Genomic DNA, 14,780 nt, shown 5'->3' with positions numbered 1-14,780 from the left:
ACATTTTTCAATTTTTTGCAGAGTAGGGGTGGGGATACCTTTATGACATTCCTATATTGTTGGATAAATTGCTTTTCTGGTTCTTCTCACTTCGCTCTTCATGTGGGTCTTAGGTTTCTCTGAAACTGTCTCTTTATCTCTTTCATATTATTTTTTTGTGGCACAATAATATTACATTACATTTATATAGCTTTTTTTTACTCAGTTATTACCCAAATGATAAATACACCTTAGTTTTATTCCCTCTTCTCCCTTCTCCTCCCTTTTCTTTTCTTTTCTTCCCCCCTTCCCCCCACAAAAAGCTGTTAAAATATCTTTGTGTACACAAATCTTTTTCTTGTTTAGGGAGTATAGTTTTGTTTAGGGAGTATAGTAGTTTTAAAAGATCAAAGGGTATTAAGTAATTTTGGTGTGTAGTTCCAAATCCTTTCCAGAATGTCTGGGCCAATTCATAACTTCACTAATAGTGCATCAATATGTTAATCATCCTGCAATTTCTTCAGTATTTTATCATTTTTGGGTGATCATCTTTGCTGGTCTGATGGAAGTGAGATAGAATTATTTAACATGTGAGTCATTTCTTGCTAAGGATATTGATAGCTTGAGTTTAATCCTTACTGGCTTTCATATTCTTTGGGCATTTATTAGAAAATGGTTGTGGTTTTTTTAAAAAGAGTGTGTGTGTGTGGGGGGGGTAAATTAGTTCATTATCTATCTTGAAAATTAGACTTTTGTAATTTTCCCATTTGCCTTCTAATTTTAGTATCATTGATTTTATTTGCACAAAAGTATTTTAATTGTATATAATCAATATTGGCCATTTTATTTTTGATCCTCTTTTTATCTTGATTGATCATGAAGTCTTTCTCATACTGATCAGAAAGGAAATTTCTTCCTTTTCTGATTTGTTTTATGTCACCTCTTGTGTATTTAAGCCATGTATTTGGTTATTTATCTTGATAAATAGTGTAGATTGTTACTCTAAACCTAATTTTTGCCAGATGGCTTTCTGTTTTTCTTAATAGAATTTTGTTTTTTTCTTTGGAATTAGTGAGTACTTTATTCCAATAGGTAGAATCTTTGGACTTTTCAAACACTTTGACTACTTGAATTTATTTGCTTTGATATATATGTTGTGTATGTAATCTGTTGTATTGATTGACATATCTATATTTTAAACAGAACTCAGTCATTTTGAAGGTATTGAATTGTACTATAATTTGAAATCTAACATGGGTAGATCTTCTTCCTACCTTTTTTATTATACCCTTTCAAATTCACATTTTGTTCTGCAGATTAATTTTTTATTTCATTATTATTTTTCTTTTTCAATAAAGTAATCCTTTCATAAGTGAATGGCATGGTACTAAGTAAATTACTTAAGTAATATTGTCATTTTTATAATGTAGACATTGCCTATCCATGACCAATTAATATTTCCTCAGTAGGTTGTATCTGTCTTTATTTTTTTGAGTAACATTTTGTAGTTGTATTCATATTGTGTGTGTGTCTGTATCTTTATATATTTCTAAGAATGTATATTATACATTCTGTAGTTAATCTTTCTTTTATCAATGGATTTTGTTGGTAATTGATAGAATTGCTGATGATTTGTATGTATTTATTTTATATACTACAACCTTGATGTATTTAATAATTGTTTCAATTAAAATTTTTAGTTGACTTGCAAGGGTTCTTTAAGTAAGCCATCCTATATAATCTTGATATAATCTTGTTTGCATTTTGCCCATGTATATTCCTTAAGTTATTTTTTTCTTGCCTTATTATTATACTTGTATTTTAGACCAATATTAAATAATAAAAGGACCTATTATGAATTATTAAATAATAAATAAATAATGGACATTGTTGGTTTTATTCCTGCTATTATTAGAAAGGCCTTTATTTTATACCTTTTACATATGATGAAGTTTTTAGTTTTAGATGGATACTGCCTAGTATGTTTAAGGAAAAGTTTGAAGTCTGTTTATTTCTTTGCTCTTAGTATTATTAATAGAACTGTATTGCATTTTATCAGAAACTTTGAACCAAATTTGTATTTCTAGTTTAAATCCAATCTGGTTATAGTGCATAATCTTTTTTTACATATTCTGAGGCTTCTACTAATATTTTATTCAAAATCTTTACATTAATACTCAGAATACTAGTCTCTAGTTTTAGTTTCTTTTTGGCTTAAATATCAAAGAAAGAATTTGGTAAGATCCCTTCTGTTTTTATTTTTGCAAATAATTTATGCAATATTTGTTCTTTGTCCTTTGAATATTTGATAGGATTTGCTGGCAAATCTTTCTGATCCTTTTCTCCTCTCCTTTCTCCTTTCACCTTTAGTACTTAATTTATAGATTTTCTTCACTTTTCTCCTCCCACTTTTAGTATTTAGTTTATAGATTTTTGTTTCTTTTTCTGAAATTGAGTTATTTTAATGAATAACTTCTTTCTGGTTGGGGATAAGTAACTGAAATATTAAGAGGAACTTTTCAAATTGAATCACTTTTTAAAAAGTTAAAACCTTTTATATACACACTCACACACATACATATACACAGACATAATTGGCTTCATTGGTAAAGGATTGTTATAAGCAACACCTTAAATATGAAGGACTAATCTTTATTTTCAAGAAAGCATCTAAGTAATACCACTTAACAGGGTAGCTAGGTCCCTGAACTTTCAAAGCACTTTGTAGTCATTTATCTGTGTAAGGTAGGTCAGTATTAACTAACAGCTTTTATTAATAGATGAGTATTCTTTTAATTCTACTTTGCTGTGCTTTTGGATCATCAAAAATGCTACATTTGGACTGCTCATTATCCATTAGAGATTTTAAAGATCTTCCTTTATCTTTTCTTCTTTCTGCTCTTTGATTTTTTTTTCACCTATGTTCCCGAAATGCTTATTGTGGATGAATAAAAGAGAATAGAGAAAAAGCAAAATTGTCTAGATTTTAGATAGCAACATTCATCAATTTCAGAATTAATAAAAGATTGTTTTGTTTATATTGATACACAAAAATTACGTGAAAATCCTCATTCAAATAAATATATGCAGCTCTATTTACTATTTTATCCATTTGGTTAAAATATGTGGAAAAAACCAAATCAAATCTGTGATGTTCAACACCAATATTACTTTGAATACCAGTTCACTGAAGTCTATAGATATCCAATTTTTATAATAAGATGAAAAATTCTGTAACAAAACAATTGGAACTTTATATGGTTGTTTAAGTGATTTAGTTTGCTAAATGTATGAAACAATAAAATATTTGCTAATTTTTTTGTTCTTTCTTTGGTTTGGGTTTGCATAATACTATGTATTTAAAAAAAATACCTTTAGAAAGTACTAATGTGGATATCTTCCAGAGCTCCTACAGAAAGTCATTGTCCAAGAATTCATTCTCATTCAAGGTTAATTAGTGTACCATTAAAATAATGTGTTACAAAAATTAATTACATACTGGGTCAAAACGTGTGTTAAAAAGCTTAGTGCAAATGTCTGAGCACATCATCATACTTCAAACAGTGTTATATATGTGCCACCCTTATGGAAAAAAAAAATCCAAAATGATAAACACTAGAGAGGTCCAGTCATAGGTGTTTCTCCTAAAGTAAATGTTTGGCACTGCACATGGGAAATTTAACTTCTAACTCCTATTAACAGTAAAATGAGTTGCTTGTCAACTTCCTTATAGTAGTTCCTAAAGATTTATGAGCTAACATTTCTTTTAATCTTTTTACATTTTACAGTTAACAACAAAAAACCTGAGCAGATGTTTATTAAGAACCTAGGAAGATGCTATGTTTTTGATTTTGTTTTTGTAAAAATACAGATCGTTATGATTTCTTAACTAAAATAATAGATCTGATAAGTATCTTAATACATGATAAAATATACCATATTAGACCAATATTGTACTTAATGTTAATAGTTTAATTTAGCAGCTCTCAAATAAACATTTGAAAATTGGAAGTGAAAGTGATGGAGACCATATAGCATTGTCTAGTGTTGGAATTTTACCAGATTCTTTTCACTTAAAGAGATGTAAAACACTTAATTTATAAAATACCCTTTAGTTCATTAGAAATGTTTTAGAACTTCTCATTAAATAATATAATTGTTCCTTTGGAAGATTTTAGAGTTAGTAATTAGCTATATCAGAATTCATAAAAATATAAATAAAATAAAATATTCTTTATTACACAATCACAATAGCAAAGTTTCTTTGGAAGTTTTGTATACAGTTTGTCTTGCCTATTTAATCTTGTTGAATTATGAGTAAAGAACTATTAAATACCTAGAAATATACATGAGGTTTATCCACATCTGGCAATTTCTTATTTCCTTGCCATTCGGATTTTGTGGTGTTTCATTTCAAAGTATATAAAGTTAAAATAAGAAATCAAACATTAAATTATGTATTTTTTCCTTTTCCCTTTCCAGGAAGCCATCCCATATAACATAGTATTTCCAAGAGGAAAAGAGAGGGGAAAAAATTAGCATAACTGAATGATACATCAAAAAAGCCTTGAAACTATGTTCAACACACTATACTTGTGGAATTCTTACTTTGGCAAAGAATTGGGATGAAAGTGACTTCTCCCATCTTTTCCTTTGAGTCATGCTTGTTCTTTGTGATTTTCATACATTCCCTTTTTATTATTTCTTTTCATGCCTTTTCCCCCATTTACATTATTGTGTTAGTAACATTAACAATAATTGCTTAGATTTGTATAGTACTTAAAGGATTTTAGAGCACTTTAAAATTTTAAATAACTCATTTGATTCACACATCAACCTTGAGACTGAAAGAGGTTAAGTGACTTGCCCACAATCACACAACTAGTAACTAAAGCAGGATTTTATTTCAAGATTTCTCAATTCCCAGAGCCAACCAACCCTGTACCCAGTTTCAACTAACTTCACACAGGTGACTTTTCCTAGAATTTTGCACATTTTATTAATAATAAAAGCTAGCATTTGTGTGGATCTTTAAGGTTTATGAAGTACTTTTGTAAATGTCTCATTTTATTCTCACAAACACCCCGAGACATTATTTTTATTTTATAGATGAGGAAACTGAGGCTGAGAGGTTAAATATGTTCCCTAGGATCATATAGGCTAATCATTGTCTGAAGCAGAGTTTGAATTCAGGTTTTTCCTGCTCCAAGTTCAATGTTCTGTCCACTTTGGTACCTAGCTATACCTAGGTAATCATTGTATCATTGTACCTTTTCTTGGTTCTGCTTATTCTACCTTGTTTTAGTTCGTATAGATCTCTCCTTGCATTTGTTTTTCATAAATTTCTTAATTTATTATAGCCTAGTAATATTTCATTGTATTCATGTGCCACAATTTGATATCAGTATAAATGAATTGGTATCACAGCAGGTGCTGCTATAGATAAATATAAATATAAATTTTATTCTTTATCAATGATTTTCTTGTGATAAAAACCTAATAATGTAATCTCTGGGTTAGTGTATCAACATTCTAGCCATTATATTTGCATAAGCCTATGTGGTTTTCCTGAATGATTGTACTGATATACACACAGATCTATCAACAATGTACTAGTGTGCTTCTCTTTACACAACCCTTCCAAAATTGAATGTGCCCAGTTTTTGTCATCTTTGCCTGTTTGCAAAGCGTCAGATAAAATCTCAAGTTTGTTTTTATTTGAATTTCTCTAATAAGAGATATTTAGAGTAGTGCTTTAGAGCATTCTTTCATGTGTTTGTGAATTCTTCACAATTCTTCTTTTGAGAATTGTTTGTTTCTATCCTTTGACCAATTAGTTTTTTAGAAATGGTTTTTGGTGTACCATATAGGTATTAATTTTTTATATGTCTAGATTGCTTAAACTTTTATGAAAGAAATTTGATTTTTTAATCAACTATTTTTCCAGCTATATTAATTTTGTTTATGCAGAAGCTTTTAAACTTTATATAAAGTTATTTTATCTTTTGTAATTACCAGCATCTCTTGTTTGGTTAAGAATATAACTCCTACCCATATTTGTGAAAGGTAAATGTTTTTTTTTCTCTCATTTAAAAAAAAGTATAATATTTAAAATTAGGTGCATGTATTCATCTAGAATGTATTAAGGAATACAATTTAAGATACTGATCTAAATGTAATTTCTGCTAGACAGTTTTCTAGTTTTCGCAGCATTTTCTTTTCAAGCATGGAATTCTTTAGAAATTTGTATTTTCTGATTCATTGAAAAATGTTTTCAGATTCTTCCTTATGTAATCTGTTCTACTGATGTTACCTTTCTATTTTTCAAAATCAATAATAGATGGTTTTGATGATTGTTGTTTTATTTTATAATTTGAGGTCTAATAGTCCAATTTACTTTTTGTCTTTATCACTTGGCATCATTTTTCTTGATATTCTAATTCTTTTATTTTTCCTTATGAATTTTCTTACCATTTTAAAAATCAAGTTCTGTGAAGTATCCCTTTGATAATTTTATTGGTAGAACATTAAAATTGTAAATAAACATATTTTTTTATTGGCATGGTATATAGCCAGGAGTACTAAATAATGTTATAAATAAAGTTATTCTGTTATTTCTTTAAGGATTATTTTATAAATGAATCAATGCAGGTGTTTTCTTTGCTTTGATAGATTGATCCCCAGATGTTTTTATATACTTTGTTATTACTTTAAATTATATTTTCCTTTCTATTATTATCTTTTGGATGTTTTTTTGTCATTTTATAGAAACATCTTGATTTTGAAGTGTTGATTTTGTAGCCTGCAATTTTGCTGAAATTATTCATTGCCTCAGAATTCTTTGCAGATTCTGAAATATTTTCTAAGTAAAATGTCCTGTAAGCAGCAAATAAAAGATAGTTTTATCCCCTCTTGACTTGTAATTCTGTCAAAAAATAGTGAGAAAAATTGGCATCCTTGTTTTACCTTTTATACTTACTGTTGTGTTCTAGTTGCATCTAATATTTGTTATTTTAGAGAGAGATGCTGAGTTAGGATTATTAAGCTTCATGTTGGTAGTTCATATCTTTTTTACTTCTTTTGGATTCTTAGTGAATTTGCTTATCTCTTACATATAATTCTTATTTTGAAAAGAGAGACCTAACGTTCTTTAACTTCCACTTTAAGAAGGGTACTTAGCTCACCTATATTTTCATTCCTTTCTAGGCTACATACTCTTACATGTGCAAGGCAATGCAATTTCATATTTTATTGGAAAGACAGTATACAAATAACTGTATACATATAGATACATATGGTCTATATGAAAGTTAATTTTAAAGGGGAAGGATTAGCTAGCCACATTAGATGAAGCGGGAAGAGGTAAAACAGTGACCAGAAACATCCCCCTGTACAAGGTGGAAAGTAGATTTTGAGCTGAGTCATGGAGGAATCTAAGGAAACTGAGAGGCAGGGGTAAGAAGGGCAAACATTACAACCACAGATGGATGCCAGTGCAAGGGGATTGTCAGCAGATGGAGTGTCATGTCTGAGAAATAAAAAGTACCCCGGTACAGCTGGGTTGTAGAATTTGAGGAAGGAGATAACATAGAAGAGAAAAGAGATACTAAGGGGCCAGATTGGGAAGACCTTTAAATGCCAAATATAATTTTATATTTGATTCTGGATAAAGTAGGGAATCACTGTAATTTATCAAATAGGGAGGGATACATATTGAAGACTACTTTTGAAAAAAAAATAACCTTGGCAGGGAGTAGGGATGTATTAGAGTGGGAGAGAGAGGTTAAGCACAGAGACCAACCCGAAGGGGATGCCTTTGAGGTGGGGAGAAGAGACTTGGTAAGAGATCTGTGTTAGGAGTGGAAATCCCAATTCTGGCCCCAGATCAGACATGTGAGGCAAGTCAAGTGAGATTAGAGATGATACCAAGGTTGTGGGCCTCCAGTAACAGCAAGCTCTTGTAAAAGAAAGGGTTTGGGCAGACTTGGAAAAGGTGAATTTGGGGTGCCCACAAGAATCCAGCTGGAGATATATATCTGGGGCACGATCAGGTCAAGAGAGAGAGTAATTGTAGGAACATCTGTATAGAGAGCTAGTTGAACCCATGGTAGATGATCTGATTATCAAGAAAGATAATGTGAGAAGAATAAAGAGGGGAGTCCATGAAAAACTCTTAGAGGATATCTACATTTGGGGGCATGCCCTGATGAAAAAAAAGCAGAAGAACCTGGAGGAGGTCAGTCAGGTAGGATGAGAATCTAGAAAGAACAGGTTATCCTAGAGGAGAGGGTCAGAAATTGGAGAGAAATCAGGAAGAATCAAGACTAGCAAAGCCATTCCTTTCCCCCCACATCATTGAGCTCTCATAGTATCTTATTATGTCCAGGTGCAGTGATTACATCCTTTCTTACACTCTGAGTTTGGACCATTACAGTTTTTAAACCATTCTAAGTGGGTACAAGAAAGGCAATGGCCCAGACTGACCTCAGGACAGTCCTTCTCTACCTTCTATATATACATGATGACCCAGCTATGGGCTTCCTTGCTGTTGGCTTTGGTGCTGGCTACCCTCTTACGTGGCTTATTCTGACTTTTTGCCTTTATCATAGTGTCTAGCACATAATAAGCACTTAATGCATGATTCTTTATTGAATAAATTGTAAAACATTTGTTAAGTATGAAGAAAATTTGATTTTTTTTGTCTATTGTTTGGTATAGTACGAATAGTCTATATTTTGGAGGACCCATGACAAGCTGGTTCTTTTAAATTTACTTTACCAATTATGCTCAGATTTTTTTTTTTCTTCTGATTTTTTAGGGCAGGGCTCTACTCCATTGGGCTTGTGACCGAGGACATAAGGACCTAGTAACAGTCCTGCTGCAGTATACAGCTGACATAAACTGTCAGGTAAGGAAGGGTGCATTGGGAAAGAATATTTAGATAGATTTTCTTCTTCAATTGTTTTGGGGATAACCTTTTCCCATTTGTACCACCTAGTTTCCCTGAAAAAGTTAATTTATTAATTAGTATTGCCATGTCTGTAGAGTCATACTGGTCCAGATTTTATTTTCAGTTTATCTTGATTCATGCTCACTATAATTTCATGTTTGTTCCTTTTCTTCACTTGGAAGGAAAGCTAAGGTTGAAAGAATTTTAATAAATGCTTTTTACTTTAAAATATTTTCCCAGTGTATATATATTTGTTTTTGGCTTGTTTTGTTGGGTTTCTTTCATGAGGCAATTGGGATTAAGTGACTTATCCAGGGTCACACAGTTAATAAATGTCAAGTGTCTGAGACCAGATTTGAAGTCCTCCTAACTCCAGAACTGGTACTCTATCCACTAGCTACCTCTTTTTTTTTTTTAATTTTAATTTAATTTTATAATTATAACATTTTTTTGACAGTACATATGCATGGGTAATGTTTTACAACATTATCCCTTGCACTTACTTCTATTCAGATTTTTTCCCTTCCTTCCCCAACCCCCTCCCCCAGATGGCAGGCAGTCTTATATATGTTAAATATATTACAGTATATTCTAGATACAATATATGTGTGTAGAACCGAATTTTTTGTTGCACAGGAAGAATTGGATTCAGAAGGTAAAAATAACAGTTTACATTCATTTCCCAGTGTTCCTTTTCTGGATGTAGCTGGTTCTGTCCATCATTAATCAATTGGAATTGGATTAGCTCTTCTCTATGTTGAAGAAATCCACTTCCATCAGCAGACATCCTCGTACAGTATCATTGTTGAAGTGTATAATGATCTTCTGGTTCTGCTCGTTTCACTCAGCATCAGTTGATGTAAGTCTCTCCAAGCCTCTCTGTATTTCTCCTGTTGGTCATTTCTTATAGAACAATAATATTCCATAACATTCATATACCATAGTTTACCCAACCATTCTCCAATTGATGGACATCCATTCATCTTCCAGCTTCTAGCCACTATGAAAAGGGCTATCACAAAAATTTTGGCACATACAGGTCCCTTTCCCTTCTTTAGTATTTCCTTGGGGTATAAGCCCAGTAGTAGTATGGCTGGGTCAAAGGGTATGCACATTTTGATAACTTTTTGGGCATAATTCCAGATTGCTCTCCAGAATGGTTGGATTCTTTCACAACTCCACCAACAATGCATCAGTGTCCCAGTTTTCCCACAGCCCCTCCAACATTCATTGTTATTTGTTCCTGTCATCTTAGCCAATCTGACAGGTGTGTAATGATACCTCAGATTTGTCTTAATTTGCATTTCTCTGATCAATAGTGATTTGGAACACTAGCTACCTCTTAATGAATGTATATATTTTTAAAAAGCATTTATTAAGCATATGTGTCCCATTACTGTGCTAATAAGCAAATTGTTATTTCATCTTATCCCCAGAACAGTGCTGGGATGTTGTTGCTCATATTTTCCCCATTTGATATATAAGGAATCTTAAAGGCAGACAGGTTAATTCATGACTTGCTCAGAATACGGGAGTGTTTGAGGCTAGAGTTGAACTCATACCTTCTTGACTTCAAGTCCAGGGCCCTATCCACTTTGCCACCTACTACCTAGCTGTTGAAGGTGATGGTAAAATGTAACCATTTCAGTAGTAAAAATAATGAATAGTGTACAGTGATACTACAAAGCTATTTAAAAGATAAAAAGAAGAAAATCTTTACTTGAACCCTTAGGAAGAATTTTTTTCAATCAAGTTTACCCATGTATTGTTACTTGTCACTCATGTACACATTCATACAGTTAACTAATAGTGAATATTTTTTATTATAGTATTTTATTTTTCTAAATATATACAAGGATGGTTTTCAACTTTTATGTTTGCAAAATCTTTTGTTCCATATTTTTCTCTCTCTCTTCCCTCTAATCCCTCCCCAGAAGAACAAACAATCCAAGATAGGTTAAATGTGCTGTTCTTCTAAATATATTTCCATATTCAACATGCTATGCAAGAAAGATCAGATGAAATATGCTGCTCTAGGAATACTGAGCTCCTAATTATTGGGTATCTATAAAGAGTAGCTGAATTGTTACACAATTTTTAGAGATGTTTGAGCATTCCTGATGAGATATAATTAAATGATCTAACATTCCTTCTGAAATACTTTGTTTCCACTGTGCAATATAGAATAATTTTTGTAGAGAGATAAATAAGGAAGGAAGGAAATGAGCAGCCTTGCCTTCAGTGAGCTTCCATTCTAACAAAAGAAATCAAAACACAAAAGAAAGATCAAAAGAAAGAAGGAGCTGGGGATTGAAGGCATCAATTACTCAGGGCCATGTTTTTTTTAAAGTATTTTATCTTTCCAAATAATATAAAAATATTTTTCAATATTCATTTTTGGTAAGACTTTTATTTTCCAAATTTTTCTATCTCCCTTATTTATCTCCCCCCTCCCCAAGACAGCAAGCAATATATGCAATTTTAAAAAATATATTTCTATATTTGTGTATAAGAAAAATTGGGTAAAAAGAAAAAAAAGCCATGGGGAATGGGAAAAAAAACAAGATGAAAATAATAAGCTTCAATCTATATTCATTGTCCATAGTTTCCCCCTGAATGTGGATGGCATTTTCCATCCCAAGTCCATTGAAAATGCCTTGAATTAAATTATGACAACTCTCAGATATCACTACATACCTCTCAGATTGGCTAAGATGACAGGAAAAGATAATGACAAATGTTGGAGGGGATATGGGAAGACTGGGACACTGATACATTGTTAGTGAAACTGTGAACAGATCCAACTATTCTGGATAGCAGTTTTGATACTATGCTCAAAGACTTATCAAACTGCATATATACCCTTTGATCCAGCAGTGTTTCTACTGGGATTATATCCCAAAGAGATCTTAAAGGAGAGAAAGGGACCCACGTGTGGAAAAATGTTTATGACAGCCCTTTTTGTAGTGGCAAGAAACTGGAAACTGGAAACTGAGTGGATGCCCATCAATTGGAGAATGGCTGAATAAATGATGGTATATGAATGTTATGGAATATTATGTTATGGAATATGATTTCAGAGAGTCCTGGAGAGACTTACATGAACTGATGCTAAGTGAAATGAGCAGAAGTGTGAGATGACATGACAAGAAGACTATATGATGTTCAATTCTGATGGACTTGGCTCTTTTCAGTGATATGATTCAGACCATTTCCATTGGTCTTGTGATGAAGAAAGCCATCTGCATCCATAGAGAGGACTGTGGGAACCGAGTGTGGTTTACAATATAGAATTCTCACTCTTTTTGTTGTTGTTTGCTTGCATTCTATTTTCTTCATCATTTTTTTCTGGTTTGATTTTATTTTTCTTGTACAGCAAGATAATTATATAAATATGTATGCATATATTGGATTTAATATATATTTCTACCATGTTTAATATATATTGGATTACTTGCCATCTAGGGAAGGGGATTGGGAAAAGGGGGGGAAAACCCGGAACACATGGTTTTGCAAGGGCTAATATTGCAGAATCATCCATGTTTTGAAAAATAAAAAGCTTTATTAAAAAAAAAAAAGAAAGAAATTGACTTGAGCTACCATGTTGTTGAGAAGCCAAATTCATCACAATTAATCATCATATAATCTTGTTACTGTGTACAATGTTCTCTTGGTTCTGCTTACTTCAGTCAACAGTAGTTCATTTAAGTCTTGTCATAGTTAAAAATTATTCTTAAGTCTGTAGCTATTTTTTTCAAACATTTAATATAATTTTTGAGTTAACTGCTCTTTAAATGTTTGGGAGAATTTGTTTGTAAGTCCATCTTATCCTGGGGTTCTTTCTTGAGCAACTATGGTCTGTTCAATTGTTTTATTTTTCTAAAACAGATTTATTTACTTTTAATATTTATTCTTCTGTTAACCTGGGAAATTTATGTTTTGTAAATTTTTGCATATACTTGAGCAAATAGCTCTTAATAATTGCTTTAATTTTATCTTCATCTGGTTAATGCATTTACTTTTTGTTGTGTTAAACATTTCTCAATTACTTTTTAAAATAATTTTTTATTTTCAAAATACTTGTAAAAATAGTTTTCAGCATTCCTTCTTGCAAACTTTGTGTTCCAAATTTTTTTCCCTCCCTTCCCCTAGATAGCAAACAATCCAATATCTGGTCTACCCTTCCTTCATTCTTTCCCCTGGATAGCAAATAATCCAATATATGTTAAATTTATGTTATCTCTTCCACGTTTTTTTAATAGTCTGACTACTAATTTTAAGGTTACAAATCCATTTTGAGCTGCTCATTTGCCTCAAGAAATTTGATAGTGTTTTATTTCCTACTTCTTCTGGAATATTTTATGTAGTGTAGATATTAATTGGTCTTTTAAAATTTTATATAACTCCTGTCATCTGGACCAGAGTTGTTTTTTTGTTTGTTTGTTTTTAGTAATTTCTTTATAACTTTTTCACTTTGCTTTTCTAAAATTGGATTCAGATGTTTATTTTGATTTGACTGATTTATATTTTTGTAGTTAGTCTCCTGCTTATTTGGAATAGAGTTTTGTTCTATACATACACACGTATACATATATACATATATGTATGTTAGGTTCTTAATAAGTGCTAATGAGATAATGAGATGATAGGTTCTTACTAATTGCTAAGTCGGTACTTAACAATTCTCTAGTTCCGTCCTTTAGGGGAGTTTTACCCCTGTGAACTCCTGGGGGAGAAGCTTACATATTTAGGAGGAGCAAGTTCATTGGTTGAAGTATTTTTCCCCAGAAGCCCCTGAGTTATTCCACGCCCATTCTTTGGGAGGATAAAAGAAGCAACATTGAGCAAGGGGAGAGTCTTGTCTGGGCCAGACCTGGGGCTGCTCTCTGGGAGGAGATCTGCTGTCTCAACTCAATCTCTTGGCTGGATTCTTCTTCCTGTAGAGAGCCAACTCTGACCTAGAGTAGAGACTCCTCTTCCTCCAGAGATCAAAAATCAAAAGAAAGGGGGAGATGTTAGGTTCTTACTAAGTGCTATGAGATAATGAGATATTAGGTTCTTACTAGGTGCTAAGTGGGTACTTAACAATTCTCTAATTCCGGCCTTTAGCCCTTTGAACTTCTGGGGAGGAGCTTGCATGCTTAGGAGCAGCAAGTTCATTGGTTGAAGTATTTTTTCCCAGAAGCCCCTGAGTTATTCCACGCCCATTCTCTGGGAGGATAAAGGAGGCAACATTGAGCAAGGGAGAGAAGTCTCCCCTCTGGGTCAAAGTTGGCGGCTCTCTGTAGGAGGAGGAGTCTGGCTGAGAGATTGAGTTGAGACAGCAGATCTCCTCCTAGAGAGCAATCTGCAGTTTCTGGAGACGACAGAACATTACATATGTATACACACACGTGTGTATATACATATATACTATATTAAACATATCTATAGATATAACTATGTAATAGATTCTGACAATTTTTTTACTTCTTTGTTATTTCTCCTTGATTTCACTAGTCTTTTTAAAAAAGTAACTTTTAGTTATGTTTTTCAGTATTTTTTTTTGTTTTTGTTTTTCCTATTTCTGCTCTGATTTTCAATATTTCCTAATTTAGTACTATTTTAAACTTGTTTTCATAGATTTATAATTTTTAGATGCATATTCTATTTATATTTTTCTCTTTTATTAGTGCATTTAAAAATTCTAAAGAATGTTTTTCTCTGAGGTACTACTTTTGGTAGTATCCCAGAAATTTTGGTATGTTAGTTTTGATCTCTTCCATACAACTCTCCCAGTTTCCATGCTTTATTCTTTGATTTTTCATTATAAAGAATGTCATTATTAAGATTCGACTTAACATACCTTTTT

The 14,780-nt window shown here is 32.0% G+C and overlaps 1 protein-coding gene across 1 annotated transcript in view; it reads left to right on the top strand.

Moving 5' to 3' along the window:
• Window positions 1-14,780, top strand: part of ACBD6 (acyl-CoA binding domain containing 6) — a 195,838-nt gene that overhangs the window by 80,115 nt on the left and 100,943 nt on the right. Inside the window, exon 6 of the mRNA XM_074308510.1 lies at window positions 8,798-8,887. The gene's annotated coding sequence lies outside the window, so the exon portion shown is untranslated. The remainder of the gene's footprint in view (window positions 1-8,797; window positions 8,888-14,780) is intronic.

This window comes from Sminthopsis crassicaudata, chromosome 4 (genome assembly GCF_048593235.1).
Source record: "Sminthopsis crassicaudata isolate SCR6 chromosome 4, ASM4859323v1, whole genome shotgun sequence".
In the NCBI taxonomy this organism is placed as follows: Eukaryota; Metazoa; Chordata; class Mammalia; order Dasyuromorphia; family Dasyuridae; genus Sminthopsis; species Sminthopsis crassicaudata.
This window is presented reverse-complemented; position numbering and strand designations above follow the sequence as displayed.